The sequence below is a fragment of the Capsicum annuum genome, chromosome 12 (genome assembly GCF_002878395.1).
Source record: "Capsicum annuum cultivar UCD-10X-F1 chromosome 12, UCD10Xv1.1, whole genome shotgun sequence".
Taxonomy (NCBI): domain Eukaryota; kingdom Viridiplantae; phylum Streptophyta; class Magnoliopsida; order Solanales; family Solanaceae; genus Capsicum; species Capsicum annuum.
In genome coordinates, this window is record NC_061122.1 from 16,624,934 (window position 1) to 16,643,805 (window position 18,872).

Sequence of the window (18,872 nt, forward strand, 5' to 3'; positions counted from 1 at the left end):
ACACCTTCTCACATGTAGTACTAGTTTACAACTATTAGAGAAAAGATAATCAAGGGGGTAAAGTCACATAATAAGGATAGCCGATTTTAATCGTATAATATAACCAATTACGATCTTATTAGCGTATTCTACTTTCTCACATTATATATAATTGCCTATACATACATCCCAATTACCTTCCAGACCCTATAAACACTTGTGAGTCTCTACTTATAACTTATTGGATTATCTACCCCTTTCCATTTATAACCTATAAATGATTTATATAACCGCCATAACTATCTATTCTGAGCTTCTTCCCTATTTAAATAAATAATAATCATAGCTAATCACTTTCTCCACAGGCTACTACACGGTTTAATAACCTTGATATAATATTAGTCAATCACTATGAAAGGGCACACCACCCTCTACTTAAAGGTCACACAACTACATCTACCTTCTTCACTCAAGAGTTACCCTTACTTCTAACTTCTAAACTTATGGCTTCATAGTACTAACTTTAGAATTATCTTACTGCTCATAGGTTATGACACCTTCTTACATACTAATACTTGAGTGGAAATACTGTTCCAATATTTAGACATATATCATTACCCTTAACCACGATATCTGCAACAAGGATTTTGAAAGGGAGTTAATACACTTCATACCTCAAGCTCAAACGCATTATTGATATAGATAGGGGTATAAGCTTAAATCAACACACTTTGAAGCACTAACGGACTCCTCTCAAGTCCTTGTGCAATTACATAACCTTTTATGACTCAATTAGAAAGGACAACATCATTTAGACTCTAAGCTTTTATACTTGAATCTCTTCGAAAATGAGACATAGCTAATAAAATAAGAGTAAAGAAGGAATTTGTGTAACTTCAATATGGATATCACAATGGCACGATCTAAAGTATGAAAGAATGGGAAACATCTCCTAATGGCTCGTAGCTTCCTCCTTATGTGGCGCGCTACACACCCATGAAAAACACTCTACTCGACATGGCTTCATAGATACCTTGTGACCATGAACCGTGCTCTGACACAAATCTTGTCACGACTCGATCCGAGGCCTTGACTGCGAAGGCCATCCCAAACCATGAAGGCCTGAGAGACCCCTTAGCATTACAATCATAAGCATAATTCATACAAAAATCAAAGTGCGAAAGATATAATGAAACTAAGAAAATCTGAAAATCAAATTATGTCAATAATGTTATGACAATATAATAAATAGAACTCATTCACGGAGCCTCTACTGAATACTAAATGTCTAGGTCATGACAAGGCTCCCAGCTGGACCATAAACTGAAAGACTCAACATATGAGTAAATATCTTTCGAAAGATGGATGGCTCACCAATTCTGTCATATCCCAAATATTCTACAGATGTGATGGACCATAGGACTATACCGCAGAACTTGAAATATTAGGGGTTCAATACTTTGAGAGTATTGGTATGTAGAACTAGCCAAAAACAATATATATTTCATATAAAAATAATTGAGAGCATTGTGAAAATAATTTATCATAATGTATATACAAAAACACATGGGCATAATGTAAAAAACTTCAATTCATGCTTGTAAACCATGAACTCAACTCTTTGCTTTAATTTTTAGCTAGATGGTATATCTTACAATTGTGAATACCCACGGGATATATGGGTCCGCCCTTGACTCGGTGGCCAAGCCCTCAATCCGAGTTTTCCGTAAGGATTGGAGTTTCATAAGCTGGTATAACCCCATGTGAGTATACCGTAGAAATCCTCCCATGTGATATTTCCCAATTATGCTCCCATGTAGGATAACATATCATAAATCCCATGTTGGCAAAACACGATTTCAGGTAATGAGTTATCTGAACTCGTGTCTTCTTCGGTTAGCCATCTAACTTGCTTTTAAGCCCATTTTTAACCTTTTTAAAATCATACTTCCTGCTTATGAAAAAGTTCATTTCTTATTAAGTTAAGGACATATCATAACAGGGTATCGTCATACCCAGACTTACAAGTCATTCATATCATATTAGGGTATCATCATATCCAGACTTACAAGTCATTCATATCATACATCATATCCATAGCCTTTTGTTTATTCAAAAGCATGTTAATAACCATCCAAAAGATCTAAACATCACTTAAGAGAGTTATTATATCAAATATCATATGAGATTATGAAAAATACTCTTTTTTCAATACTTCAACATGTGGTGGTCAATTCTTACATAACACACATGCAATTCTTCATTAAGAAAAAATAGCATTTAGAATAATAATCACCTCTTTGAAAAACATGTAAAACAACCATGCATAATATGTAAAGAGGCATTTAAACTCAAGAATTGTCCTTATTCATAAAACAATCCCAACATTAGTTATATGAAAATTTCATGATCAAATAGGAACTTATAATTCATGCTCTCAAACCCATTTCATAATCCATAACATGTTAAATTACATCATGGTAGGGGGGAAATTTCATAAGTCGTACTCAGAAATCACTTTTTGAAACTCATACCATAGATGCACCTGATTATAAATCAAGTTCATGGAAAACCCCCCTAAAAATTTCATAATGTCATCAAACATAGATTTATGATGCATGCTCTTCAAACAATTTCCAAAATCCATTACATATATGTAATTATATATCTTAAAAACTTGTTAAAAATATTAAACTTACACTCATGAGATTTAGGATAGTCCCAAATACCTTGAAATCAAAGAGAACGTAGAGAAATTTTACCCTTAGAGATTAAAATCTTTAAACCCTAGGTGGTTTCTCCTCTCTTTCTTATGTAAAGATGATTTGAGGATTTTGTGAGTGATAAGACATGTTTAGAGACCTAAATTTCATTCATAAGGGATTAGGAATAATTGTAGGGTGTGAAAAGACCTTAGTGTCTTTAAATTAAATCAAAACAGAGCAACTTTTAATGCTTGACTGTGACTTTGCGGCGCAAGGCCAAAGAAAACCACAAGGTTTACGGTGCCAGGCCAAATCAAACCTCAGGGATTATAGTGCAAGGCCAAGGAAAACCTATTCCAGTGGTATTTTTTAATGTCTCTGCAGCGTAGGGCCTTTACAGAGCATTCCCTTTGCGATCCCAACCCCTTTCCAAAGCCTAAAAGCACCCTCAACACTCACATTCCCAACTAGACATGGTTACCATCGATATAGGGGTCCTAAAGTTTATTTTTATTCGAGCGATTAAAGTATGGGGTGTTACATGACCACAACTCAGGACCCGACTCTCAACCTTGATCTTGACTCTCAATGCCAACCTCGGACCAAACCTCAACCCGAGACCCAAATGTCAACCCTAACTGTCGAACTCCCAACCGTGACCAGGGATGCCACTCCCGACATTGACATTGACTTGGGATTTGATTCTCAACTCTGACCTGATTTGGGACTGGGCTCCCATAACTAACCATAACCCACGATCTGAGTCATGATCCCTATTGAGACCTGACTCTCAACCCTAAACCAAGACCCAACTTTGATCTTGACTCCCAACACCGACTCAGGACCTTACTTTGGATCTCAACCGCAACTCTAATTCCTAACCTTGACTAGGGATCTGACTCTCTATCTTGACTTGGGATCCTAACATGACCTGACCTGGGAACTAATTCTAGACCCCACCTTGACTCGAGACCCAATTTCTGACTCCAACTTGAGACCCGAATTCGGCCTCGATTTGGGAACCTGATTCCTAGCTCAAAATGACTTATTTTACACAAAAAAGAGTTCTAGAATAATATGAAATTATTTTCCTTTAGACCAAACACACCTAAAAGGAGAAAAAGAAGAGGTAAAAATGCTTGTAATCTAGGAAAACTTATTTTTTTACATAATAAGAAACAATGTAACAATGGATAATATGGTTATCTATTGATTTACTCATTTTTTATTCATATCAAATATGAGTAGGTCAGATTTTATCCATTTTACCTAACTCATTTTCAACCCGCTCGTTTGGCACCCTAGCCCTAAGGGTTGCTATATCTTTTATAGTTTCATGCATTTATACTCTATATATTTTTATCAATAATTGAATGTCGGTACTATATTACTTGTATATAATCAATTTTATTTGATTTTTTTCCTTAAATAGCTAGAACCAAAAAATATTGTCATTGGAAAAGGACATTATTAAGAAGAAAAAAAATCAAAACATAATCGAATAGTTGAGAAGTTCCTGTATATGCACCCTCTAAATACGGTAAATTGTGAACTAGTCATTAGCATAACTAAACCTTAAATCTTGGATATGCCCCAGATCAGTTTGCCCACACCTCTATTATTTCACCAAAGGGCAATGTAGACGTGGAAGGAGGTCCATCAAAATTCTCTTTGCTGGAAATTACTATAAGGTCAATTTTTTCTTACGTATATCTATATTAGATGTTGTATCTCTCTGGTTTATTTGTGAGATTACAAGACAATTCAGAATTATTTATGCACAAGTACGAGGTAGTTCTTGTTAGTATTTTCGTATATATTTTCAAGATACGAACATGGAGAATGTGAAAAATATCTAAAGTAGATTTTTTGGAAGAATAAGTATCATAGTTTTCTAGTTAAATTACTAGAATAGTCTAGTTAGTGAAATATAGATTCTAGATAAGATTCTAAGATAATCTAATGTAGTCACTTGGATAAGCAAATATCTAGAGTAGAAGTAGAAGATAAAGATCTCTAGATTTTTCTTGTAGAAGTATCTAGAAGTTTTTCTAGAATCATCTAAACACAAGTATAAATAGGGATGTCTTGAAAATTTGTAACCACCAAAAAAACAAAACCAATACAAAGCATATCTAAGTAGTCTTCTTCAAAATTCAAGTTCTTCTATCAATATCTCCCTTCACCTTTCTAGCTTCTTCTTCTTAGTTGAATCTTCTTATCTTAGTAAACGATCTTAGGCTAGCAGAAGGTCTCTCTAACTATACCTTTCTTCTTTTATTCTCTACATGGTATCAGTGCCATAGCCATACATTGGCTTTTGAATTTTATCTCAATATCGAGTTAGTGATAGATTCAACTTGTTTCTCTCTATGGATTTTAATGGTCACGTTAATGGACTGAGAATGGAGTTCTTGAATAAGTTCAATTACAAGGTATGGAAGACTTGCATGGAATCATACCTTGTGGGCGAAGATTTGTGGGATGTTGTTAACCGGAGTAACATAAGTCCTCTGAATGACGGACCGGAGACTAGTAGTGCATACAACAAGGAGAAACAGATTAATGCAAAAGCAGAGTTTATTCTGAATAGGTCTATCTCCTCTAATTTGTTTGGCCATATTATAAGGTGTAATTCAGCTCATGAAATTTAGAGGACCCTTAATCAATTGTTCAATAAGAATAATAAATTTCGGTACACATGTTGGAGAATGACTTGGTGAACACCACTCAAGGTAATCTTTCTATTGTCGAGTACTTTTTAAAGATTAAGAACTTATGTTCTGAGATTTCTTTATTGAATACGGATGAGGCTATCTCTGAAGCACGAATGAGAAGAATTATCGTTCATGGTTTAAAACCAGAATACATTCCCTTTGTTATATCAATTCAGGGATGGGCTAAACAACCATCCCTGGAGGAATTTGAGAATTTATTGTTATTACGAGAGTTACTAGCCAAACAATTGGCTGGTGAATTTGTCAAAGAAAGGGAAAGAAATGCTCTTGTAGCTTACAAGAGAAACGTTAAAGGAAAAGCAAGAGATAAGCCTCATTCTCGACTCGCATGTGGTTTAAGATCATCTGGAAAGAAGAAAGAGTCTTTTAACAATTATAAAAAAAAACTCTTAGAAGTTATCGGTATGGCAAAGCAGGACATATAAGAATATATTGTCGATCCACAGAGAGCAACATAGTTCATACTGAAAAAAGTTATTGAAGAACAAGAAGGCTAGGAAAGATGCTTAGAAGTTGAGAGTCGGACAATAAATGCATTGGTTTTCATAAATTTGGAAAGAGATTATATCAGATGTAATACAATCTATCATGTCGAGAAGGAAGACACGGATAAGAAGCAAGAGGATACTGAAGATGTTCAGACTAGAGATGTGGTTGCTACTATCGAGGAAATTAAAGAAGCAAATCTTAAAATTGGCCATAAAAGTATTAAGGTGAAAGATGTTAAAGTAGATTCTAAGTAGACAGTGTCTGAAAATCAATATGCCAGTTATGACATTATCGGAGAAACTATTAAGGGAGATGTAGTAGAAGTTGAAGTCTCCGATCAATCATCCATTGCATCAAGTTCAATCATTGGCTCAGAGGAAATATTGAAAGTTGATTAAAAAGATAATGATCCAATGAATGATGAAGTTGAAAGAGAAGTCCCAATTTTAGATGGAGAGACATACAATATGACTGAAGAGTTAGAGACGAAATCTAGTGGTGGATCCTATTATGGTGCTAAGGCTTCACAGAAAATTATGATCAGATCATCATCGAATCAAATAAGGAGGCTGATACAGATGAAATGTTCTCGTGTTATGGAGTTGCTTCAGAAAGAGTAAGTTCTAAAATCTTGAAAGATAGAGCTCTAAACTTTTCCATCACATGTGTGTCTCCAGATAATGAAGTTGTGGAGGAGTTCGGAGAAAGGGGGAGCACAAGAACTCAACATCATAAAACACAGCAAAGACAAATCGATAACGAAAAATCTTCATCATTTGAAGGAGAAAAGGAGTTGGGAAAAAACTGCAAAGAGTTTCACCAAGGCGTGGTTCAAAGCTTCGTTTGAGTTCTTTTGCAACGAGTTTGGGATAGCTTCCAAAAAATCACTTTAAGGGAGAGTGTGAAAAATATCTAAAGTGGATTTTTTGGAAGAATAAGTATCATAATTTTCTAGTTAAATTTCTAGAATAATCTAGTTAGTGAAACATAGGTTCTAGATAAGTTTCTACGATAATCTAGTGTAGTCACTTGGATAAGCAAATATCTAGAGTAGAAGTAGAAGATAAAGATCTCTAGATTTTTCTTGTAGAAGTATCTAGAAGATTTTCTAGAATCATCTAAATATAAGTATAATAGGGATGTCTTGAACATTTGTAACCATCAACAAAACAAAATTCAATACAAAGCATATCCAAGTAGTCTTTTTCTAAATCCAAGTTCTTCTTTTGATATTTTTCTTCACTTTTCTAGCATTCTCTTCTAAGTTGAATATTCTGATCTTAGTTAATGATCTTGGGCTAGCAGAAGGTCTCTCCAACTACACCTCTTTCTGCTATTCTCTACAAAGAAAAGTTCATTCATCCACCTCTTTCAACTTTGTATCAAGTGGTGATGATCCAGCAGTTGTTAATGGAGCATTATAGGGGATCACATACCACAATTTAGAAAGAAAAACTATTACTCCTTGTGAAAATGGAATCATGGTTTTCAGAATGGATAAGGAAGAATCCTCTGTTATGCCTCATTCTAGAAGTACTATTGTATGTAACTAAAAGAAAGCACATAAAACTATGACTATTTCGGTGAATGATGATTGGTTGTTGGGTTCAATTGGTGTGAATGAAAAATGGAGGGACATAACCCTTTAAGGAAAAGACACATTATTTTGAAAAAAGAGTGACTGTTCGGATAGTTGTGTCTGTTTACAAAAAGACACAGTGTTTCGAATGAACAAACATGACTCTTCCAAAGAACAGACATGAAGCGTCTTAGGAGGAGTTTTTTGGTGTCTGATACCTTGTAGCATGCAGTATTCGTCAAACGGTCCACAATATTCACCACCTTTATCAGTACTAATACAATTTAGCTCCTTCCCTATTTCTCTTTTAACAGAAGCCTGAAACTGCTTAAAGACACCCAACACTTGGTCTTTAGTCTTCAAGACATAGACCCAAAGTGTCCTTAAGAAATCATCAATAAAAGTGACAAAGTAAAGTGCACCACCCAAAGCCCTTACCTTTATTGGACCACATAAATCTGAATGCACCAGGTCAAGCAACTCTGTCTTTCTTAAAGAAGGATGAGATTTGAAAGAAATTCTATTTTTTTTCAGCCAAGCAGTGCTCACATTTTTCTAATTTTGCACTTTCAAAATCTAACAGTAATTTCTTCTTGGCCAGAACATTAAGTCCTTTCTCGCTAATGTGGCTAAGCCTCTTATGCCATAATGTTAAAGAGCTAGAGTTTTCAACTCCAGTTAGGGCTGGGCATAAAATACCGAAAACCAAATTACCAAATCAAACGGAATAATTTGGTAATTGGTATTCAGTAATTTGGTATTTGGTATGGTATTTGGGAATAAAATTTTAATATTTCGGTATTTGGAATTGGATTTGGTAAAAGATATTAATACCGTTTGGTATTCGGTATTTACTGAATATTGAATTATATATATGTGTGTGTGTGTGTATACACACACACACAATATGTCTAACCAACTCAATAAACAATAGTATTAGTCAATCCCAAAGAATCTCTTGGACCTTGGTAATATATTCGTAAAAAGCAACAAAAGGAATACTAAATAGTTTTTAATAAATATACTCTTTGAACTGTAAACGTACATTTGGACATCTCCAACTTTAATATGGTATTACCAAAAACCGTACCGAACCAAAGTTTAATTTACCGATTACCGAATTACCGAACCGATGTTTATAAGTATGATATGTGGTATCTACTATCAAATACCGATTACCGAATTACGAAATCCAAAATTTGAAAATACCAAACCGAATACCGAATGCCCACCCCTAACTGCAGTCACCATATTAGCACAAGTAGAAGCAGTAGTCCAATATAGACCACGATGTTTGTCTTCACGAGCCACAACTAAAGAATCCTTAATGATTTTCCATTTTCGACCACCATTGGTACTAACATATCCCTCATCATCCAGCACACCAACAGAAATCAAGTGCAGGCGAACATCAGGTCCATGTTTTATATTGTTTAAAACTATTTTACATTTAGTATTAGTTTCCAAACAAATTGTACCAATGCCAACCACCTTAGATACAGTCTCATTGCCCAAACTCAAGGTTCCAAAGTCACCTGGAGTACAAGATGAGAAAAAATCTTTTCTTGATGTCACGTGAGATGTGACACCAGAATCCACAATCCAGCTTGACTCATCACAAGTAATATTTATTAGATTTGCATCAAGGACAATAACAAGATCTTCAGTGATAACGATGGCTATGCAATTTACATCGTTCTCTTCTTTCTTTTCCTCCTTATCTCTATTCTCCTTCTTCAACTTTCGACAAAAAAAAATTGTGTGCCTTTTTAACCCACAATAATAACACTCAATATCTTTAAATTTGCCTCTAGATTTACTTCTATAATGTTCTCTATTTTGAGAATCACGATTCTTGCTTCTCTCCTATCTCCAGTCACCAAGACATCAGACGAAGAAGAACCTTAAGACTTTTATCTCATCTCTTCATTAAGAACACTGCTCTTGGCAAAATCCATGGAGATCACGCCATCGGGAGCAAAATTTGATAATGAAGTTCTAAATGTTTCCCTAGAGCCTGATAGGGAACCAAATAGAAGCAAGCCTTGAATTTATTCATCAAACTTAATGCCCATAGCAAATAACTGGTTCATGATCCCCTGAAAGTTATTTAGGTGATTTGTCATCGGAGAACCATCGTGGTATTTTAACCTCACCATTTGTTTTATCAAGAACATCTTATTATTTTTAGTATTTTGACCATATAAATTTTCAAGATGCTCCCATAGGGACCGAGCATGTGTTTTCTCTGAATTATGGTTCAACACATTATCGTCAATCCACTGCCTACCCACTGCCTAATAAAATAGCAAACCTGTTTGTGCATCAGGTTCCATTCTTCAATGGTTTTATTTTTAGGCTTTATAGTGTCAAAGATCGGTTGATAAAAATTCTTGACATACAGAAGATCTTCAATTTTTTCCTTCCAAATGGTATAATTAACACCATTTAAAGTAATTATTCTACTTGTGTTGACTTTCATTTTTTATCAAAAAATACATATATTGCAAATTGTGGGCTCTGATACCAGTTTATTGGGTAAACAGGGAATAACAACAAAAGTATTTACGCAAAATAATAGGAAAATAAATGAAAATAATGACACCAAGAACTTTACGTGAAAACCCTTTTAAATAAAAAAAACCACGAACCAAGAAAAACAACTGATATTACTATCGTAAGAAATTTTACACCGTAGTCACAAGTACAATACTCAAATTGACTACCACACACTCAAAAGAAATAACCCTCTTTTGACTCTCACCTTACTAAAATATCGCTTACTATAATTTTTCCTTCACAGACTAGTTTTTATCACAGTGTGTGGAATACCTCACTGCTCTCTATATATTATTTTTCTCTCTATTTGATGTGTTTTTTCAAATGAGTCGAAGATCTCAATTTATAGTAGTGAAAAATGTTGTTTCTGATGTCATTGGTGGCATATAAAAATTACAATGTCAAACTTTGCAACTGAGTTATTTGAGTTGATTACCTTTCTATCAAGAAGTTGGAAAAACTTGCCATAGTTTGACAAAGTTAGCCACAACATTTATGGGGCTGGACCCATATGCATTAGTTATATACTCTATTGTGTATAAACAATTATAAATCCTACTTAAAATCACAAGAATTAGAAATAGATAGGAAACTTCAATACTTAAATACTAAATTTAATTTCAAAAAAATACCTACAAAAATAGAAATAGAAAAATTAATTAAGACTATAGCAGAAAAAACAAAAGAACTAGAAATCAAAACCACTCAACTAGTAACAAAAATTGTAGAACACGTAGAATTCATAACTAAAGAAATAAGTGAGTTAAAAATAATAATACAAAGATTAGAAGAAATCTCACTTTCATGAGTGAAGAGGAAGATATAAATTACAATAGGGCACTAGAAAAATCTAAAAGCTATCACAGTGAACCAGAAGGATTATCTAAGCATATCCCTTCAAGTCAGACAGATAAAACCTTATTAAAACAAAACAATACTATAATAGCATTATTGTTAGAATTACATAAAAAGATTGATATTTTAATTAAGGGTAAAGAAGTTCATAAACCAGTTCAGGAACTAGAATTGCATAAAAAGATAGATATCTTAATTAAGGGTAAAGAAGTTCAATAACCTAAAAATACTGAAATAGACAAACTTATTGCTCAACTAAAAAGGACTGAACTAACTTCTAGACAAGAGAAACGAACTATAATTAGAAAATCATAAAAATGGACCTTTTTTCAACTAGACCAAGAACCACCGAAATCGAAAGACAAAGAATAAGTTTTTCGAATACTAGGATTGGAAATGATAATCTTATTCCAAGAATATTAAGAAGACAACCAAATATAGACCAACACCAGGAATTAAATGAAATAATAGACGTAGAAAAAGATTTACAAATTTTTCAGCAATATCAGTTAAAATTATTAAATCCCAAGACATTATATAATGCTGGATATTTTTCCACAGATAATCAGTTATATAGACATTATAGAGAAGAACAGATATCGGCTATAGGAAAAAACTTTACAATTCTAGATTTAGTAAATAATGAGTCTTTAAAACATATAAAAAATAATAGAATGTTGTTAATGCATATGGGATTAATTGTTATAGGAATAAAGGACTAATTAGAAAAAACCTAGGATCTAAAGTACTAATAACAATATACGATGACAGATGGTCAGACATTAAAAAATCAATAATAGGATTAACAGAAGTAGATATGACAAATAATGGAGGAATATTCTATATAAGCCCAGACTTTTTAATGAACTTAAAAGAATTTGGAAGAAATATTAAAATAGGAATTCAAACTAAAGGGTGTGAAGAAATGAATAGTGGCAATAATTTATTAATGTGTGTAGGATTTATAGAAAAATTGACATTAAGCAGTAATAACAAATTTAAATTAAAAGTAAATGACGTAGTTGAAGTAATGGGAAATAAAGGTATAAAATTAATAAAACCAATAAAAATAAATCCAGAAGAATACGCAGGTTTAGAATGAAATCTAAAAAAATTTAATAAGCCCAAGACTTTTACACCAGAATCTCACTTACTATACACTACAAGAAAAGGAGAAACTTCAGTTAGATTTACAAACTATAATTATACTAGTCGAAAAGAATTAGACGATGATGAAACTGAAAGCACTATAACAGAACAAGAACTAATGAATGTAAAAATCTTACAAGAAGGATACGAAGTAGACATAGCAATAGAAGAAGCACAAAGATTAGCTGAAAAATATACACTTATGACCTTTAAATGCAAAGGATATGCAAAAAATAATATGAATATAACCGAATGTATAGAACATTTTAAAACCTGTTTAAAAAAGAAATGACAATCTAGGATATAGAAATAGTAGCATAATTTCTGAAAACATAAGTGAAGACATAACATCCATAGTAAGTTATAGAGAACTAGCAGAATTAGAAGCTGCCAGTTCAACGAGCGCTAGTCCGTTTTAACAAACTAATTCTAATCCTCAGCCAATAGATTATAGTACAAGTAATTTACCTAGAAGACCAGCAGTTAGATTAGACCCAGATACAGAAATTAGAGGAGATAACATAAAACCAGCAGGTAGAAGAATGCCAATAGAAGAACAAATAAAACTCCAAGAAGGAGCAAGTAAGGGTAAAATATTAAATATAGCAGTACTTGATCCACAAATGTAGGATACAGTAATAGACTTATGGAAAGGAATAGTAGCAGCAGACTACTTAAGACACTATACAGAAACAGATACTGAAACAATGTATAAATATCTGAAAACCTTTTTAGGGGAATCTGCAAAAGCAACATGGGAACTGCCCATATGATTTCCAAGTTTCACTAACAATGGGGTCAAACCCTTATAATTTTACAAATAAGATACATAATTTATTAATAGGGAAAGACCTGAAATAGCGGTTTAATAGCATTACAAAGAGATGCAGTGATTAAACTAGAACAATTAAGTATCTCAAACTAGTTACATATCAAAAATTTCTTAAAAGACTATTTCTATTACTGTACTATTAGTGGAAACACATTTAATGAAGAATTATGAAAAAAATTATTTAATAAATTACCAGGACCTTTAGGAAGAGAAATAGAAGAAAGGTGGTACAAAAGAGATGGGGTAGTTGCTAGCCCAAATGCTAAGTGGACTATAGGACATAGAATACAACATGTAATGGATATCTTAACAGACAAATGTACTAACATACAAATACAAAAATAATTAAAGAGAAATGAAATGAATTTATGTAAATCCATTATATATACAACCCAAAATTATGATAATGATCAAAGAAAACCTAAAAGGTATAAAAAGAAGTATAATCAAAAACCATATTATCGCAAAAAATATTTCTTGCGCAAATCAAAAGCCAAAAAACCATACCTAAATAGAGAAAGACATGTTAGAAAATATAGAAATAATAGAAATTATAGAAACAAATTAGAATGTTATACATGTGGAAGTACAGACCACCTAGCAAATCTATGCCCTAAAAGAAATAATAATAGAAGAAGAAATTCTCAATCAATAGAAGATTTCCAAGAAACGTTGTTAAATGTAGACCAATATATGTCAGACACAGAAAGTATATATTCTATTGTAAGTTTTGATTTAAATGATAATGTTAAATCTGATTCTTTGGACTCAGAAAAAGATAACTTAGTAAATAAAATCGGACATGAAATAGATAATCTAAATTAAAAAGACTTATTGATTAACAACCTAATGAATATTACACAAGAATGTATACAAGACTTTCAAAGGTACAAAGGAATAGATAGTAACAAATGTCGCATATGTTGTTGGTACCCTAGCAAAGAAAATAGAGCTAAATGTAAAAAATGCTATATAGAAGCATGTATAAACTGTATAGAAAATACCTTAAAGATAAAGATAGAAACAGGAGATAATAGTGACTAAAAACAAACTACTAATCAAATCATAAATCTAAGAATATCAACACTAAAAGCTAGAGTAAATGAATTAGAACAAAGACTAGCTACATTAGAAAAAGGAAAGACTATAATAAATGAAGACGAAATAAATACCCAACACTTAGAACAATTAGAAACAGAAATTATGAATATAAAAGACAATAGTAGTAGTCTAATATGTAACGAAGATAAACAATTTTCTACGATAAAAGTATTGGTAAAAATAAAAATTCAAGATATAGAAATAGAAACTTTAGCTTTAATTGATCCAGGATGTACTAGTTGCTTAATAAATAAAAGTTTAATACCACAACACTTACTTAAAACATTTAAAAAATCAGTAGCAGCAATGCAAATGGATGGATCACATAATGTCTATAACCATTACATAGAAAAAGCTCAGATAAGTTTTTTAAATACATGTAATGAATTCTACAAACCTATTTATAATGTTAATAAAATATTAGCAAGAGACTTAAATATAAATGTAGATTTTGTAATCGGCTTACATTTTTGTATAAAAAATAGAGGGGGTTGTCTCATAACAAAAGATAGTATCATACTGTTTAAAAATCTTACTTATACTCCAGTACAAACTTCAAAATTACCAACAGTGTATAGAAAGCTTAAAACACACAAAAAGGACTTAGACTCACAGCCATGCTGTGAAAGTTGTTCAATTAATGACCAATGTCAAGACAATAGCTTATTTGGAGAAAATAAAGAATTAAAAGATAATTTAAAAGATTTTAAAAATTACACTTTAATCAATGTAGAAGAACTTGAGTACATCGAGAATATAGAAAAAGAATACACTTTAATTAACGTAGAAACACAATTTTATAATTTTCGAAAAGGAATAAATAGAATAGGTATAATAAATAGTCCCAAAGATCAAGATAATGTAATAAATATTCTAGATAAAATGAAAATAATAGGAGAAAAACCCTTAGCACACACTGGGATGCTAATGAAATAATGTGTCAATTAAAAATTATTATCCCAGAATATACAATAAAAACAACGTCTATAGAAGCCAATAATGAGGATACAGAAAAATTCGATAGACAAATAAAAGAGTTATTAAATTTAGAAGTTATAAAGAGATCAACCTCCAGACATAGGTCAGCAGTCTTTATGGTTAGAAATCATAGCGAACAAGTAAGAGGAAAAGCACGCATGGTAATAAATTATAAGAGATTAAACAACAACACTAGGACAGATGCATATAAACTACCTGATAAAAGTGAACTAATTAATAGAATACAAGGAAGAAAAATATTTAGCAAATTTGACTGTAAATCAGGATATTGGCAGGTAAAAATGATTCAGATAGTATACAATGGACAGCATTCACATGTCCAGGAGGATATTTTGAATGGTTAGTTATGCCGTTTGGATTAAAAACAACTCCACCAATTTTTCAAAGAAAATGGGATAATATCTTTGGTGGATATAAAAATTTTGTATTAGTTTATGTAGACGATATTTTAGTATTTAGTCAAAATATGCAAGAACACCTAGGACACCTACAAACAGTTTTTAGACTATTTGTTAAACATGAAATAATAATCAGTAAAAAGAAAATGGAGTTATGTAAGACCTATATTAAATTTTTAGGAATAACTCTAGGAGAAGGAAAGATAAAACTTCAACCACATATAGCAAAGAAAGTACTAGATATGCCATACAAATTAGATAATACAAAAGACTTACAAAAAATTCTAGGATTAGTAAATTATGCTAGAAATTTTATTCAAAACCTAGGAAAAATAGCTGGACCTTTATATGCTAAAACAGGCAGCAAATGCCAAAAATCTTTTAACATAGAAGATATTAAACTAGTGCAACAAATTAAACAAAAAGTTAAACATATCCCAGACTTAAAAATCCCCTTAGAAACAGATTACTTAATAATTCAGACCGATGGAAGAAAATTAGGATGGGGAGCTATCTTAAAAGGAAGACCTAATAAATATAGTAATAAAAATGAAGAAAATATTTGCGCGTACCAAAGTGGATTATATAAAGAAAAAGGGAATATGAGTAGTATAGACTTAGAAGTACTGGCAATAATATATGGCCTAAATAGTTTCAAACTATATATATTAAATAAAGAAGAAGTCTTAGTAAGAACAGACTATGAAGCCATAGTTAAATTTCATCAAAAGATAAATGATAAATTTAGGAGTAAAAGACGATGGATAAATTTTATGGATACTATATCCGTTTATAAAAATATTATTTTCGAATATATAAAAGGAAAAGATAATGAACTAGCAGATAAATTAAGTAGATTACAAACAAAGACTAAATCTATAAACTAATGTGTGTTTCAGCATGAAACCAACGTGTAGCCTCGTTGATATGAGAATAATCATGGAAATAGACTTATGTGGGTGTGAATTGAAAGAAACCAAGTGTATGTGCAAGAGAAGTGTAATTAAAGGCCCAAATACACACCAAAACAGCCCACTCCATACACTAGAGGGGCAGCCCGTTCTTAAAGGGCCTTTTTGGTCATTTTAACTTCTATTTGTTTTGTAATATATAAGGAACATGTTAGGGTTTATTCAATTATTTTTTGAATGTTGAAAATAGTAGAACACACCTGAAACCCTCAAGTTCTCTCTCTTATGAGGCTTGGCCGAAACTAGGTTACAATATTAGGGTGAAATCTCTTTTGTTGTTTGTTTACTTGGAACTTGGGGTGCTTGAAGGATTGAGGTCCTCTCTTGTGTCTCTTTGAAGAGTGTAGGTGTTCCTACTATCATATTAAGGATCTTTGTGTGTCATCTACACGTAGGTTCTTAGTCATTATAGTAGTTTGTGTCTCGCTATCTATCCCTTTGGCTTTTGTAATCTTGTAACATTATATCTTGTTGTTGTGGAATCCGAATATAGTTATTCTTGTTGTCATCTTGCTCATCTCATTATTGTTGTGCTGTTGGTTGTGTTTGGGTGTCAAATACACCCTTGTTTCTTGTATTCATGTTATACTTGTCGAATCCGAGTGACGTCCCCTTTTGGTTCACCTTTTTTCTTGAATTTGTGGACTGTTTGGGGTATGTTTTGTGCTTTCCCTTATTTGTCTTGTATCATTTGATATCAAATCCATCTTTGCTTTTGTTCTTACAATACCAATCTTGGGCTTTCTTTCTAAGAAAAAAAAAACTTGGGTGTTCTTGTTGTTCTTGGCCTTGAAAGTGTTGTTCTTGTTGTTCATCTTGGCCGAGGTTGCTTGTAGCATCTAGATCTAGTAGTCCTTTGGTGTGTATTTTTGTTTCTTTTGTTATTTACGTGATTCACTAACACTAAAAGGTGTCTAGATCTATATTTGAGCTTGAACTTGTTAAAGTTGTGTTGTGAACAAGGACCTAGCGCGAGAATTTGTGACTTGTTGTGGCCGGTTGGGTCTTAATTCGTGAATATTGTTGTTGTTCTTGAAGGATTGTTGTGCTGTTCATTTTGTTCTTCATATCATCTTACAACTTAAGACAACCAAAAGTGTAATATAGATTCAGAAAGGTGAACCTACAAATTGTGAAGTTGTTTGTGAGAAGACTTGAGCCATCACTTCCTTGACTTGACATCTACTTTCAACCACTTTTCCTTGTTTCAAGGGACCTTGTTTTGTGGGAATTGTACAAAGTCAAGTCTTGCCTTTTGAAGATTAGACTTAAAGGAGATTCAAGATATATACTTTCCCTCCAAAACCAATTGTTTCCATTATATAGTAACTAAAGTTTGTAAACTTCAACTAGTGACTAATTGTGGGGCCGTGACCAATAGTGTGCTACCACGTCACCCAAGTTACTGTTCACATGAAAATTTTAAGGTCAAATTGTGATCTTTTAGTTTCATTTTGTTGTCTCATTAGTTTCGTTTGTTGATTCCAATACTAACTTACAAACTAGTGACAATTTACTAGATTGTGAGTTGGTTTTGAAACCATTTTTTCCGTGTTTATGTTCCTTTGTGTGTTTTTTTATTTTGAGTCATTGTACATACTTGGTTCACCTCTCAATGTCCCATGGATTACAATCAAACTTACAACAATTGTGAGATCAAAAGTGAGAAAATCCGAGGGACAAAGGATTAAAGAGAGAATGTGAGGACCACTCTTGAACAACTAACTTGTTCATTATTTTGTAGGTAACTTGTTGGCTACAATGGACAACAATGCTCTTGGTGCTATCTTGGAAAGACTTGAAACTATCAACTGAGGAATGGAAAGTATGCTCATGACTAAGTCCTCAATCCGAGAAGAGATGTCTACTATGAATGAGAGGTTGGATCGAATGGAGAGTCGAAGGAACTCTCGTGCTTCTACCCCTTGACTCCATGTTTCCTCAAGTGGTCATGACCAAAACCCTTCCATCACTATTGCCCCCGATGCTTTGCCTACAAAAGTCAACCCTCCAAGTTCACCACAAAATGCCATGAGCCAAGTTACTAATTACCTTCAAAATCGAGAACAAGGTAGATCACTTCTCCCGCAAGTTGATCAAGTCCCACAAGAAGGACTTGGAGGCCCATTCCCTCCTATCCAAGCTCCACAACCGAAGCTACACATCACCAAAATATGGAGTCTACGATGATGCTTATATGATGGAAGAAGACTTGAGTTGAATAAGATTGAAGCCAAGTCTTAAGATTGAGAGGAATCCGAGGTTCAAAATAAAGATATTGGCTGAGACTTGTTCATATTGAGCTCTCAGGTTCTTCATGTTTTGCAGACTATTTTGAGTGTTTTTTTAAGTGGCTAATTGAACGAAGTGAAGCCGTGAATTTGTGGGCAAATTCTTCTCAAGATGGAGAGGATGATACGAGAATAATCATAGAAATAAACTTATGTGGGTGTGAACTGAAAGCAACCAAGTGTATGTGCAAGAGAAGTGTAATTAAAGGCCCAAATACACACCAAAA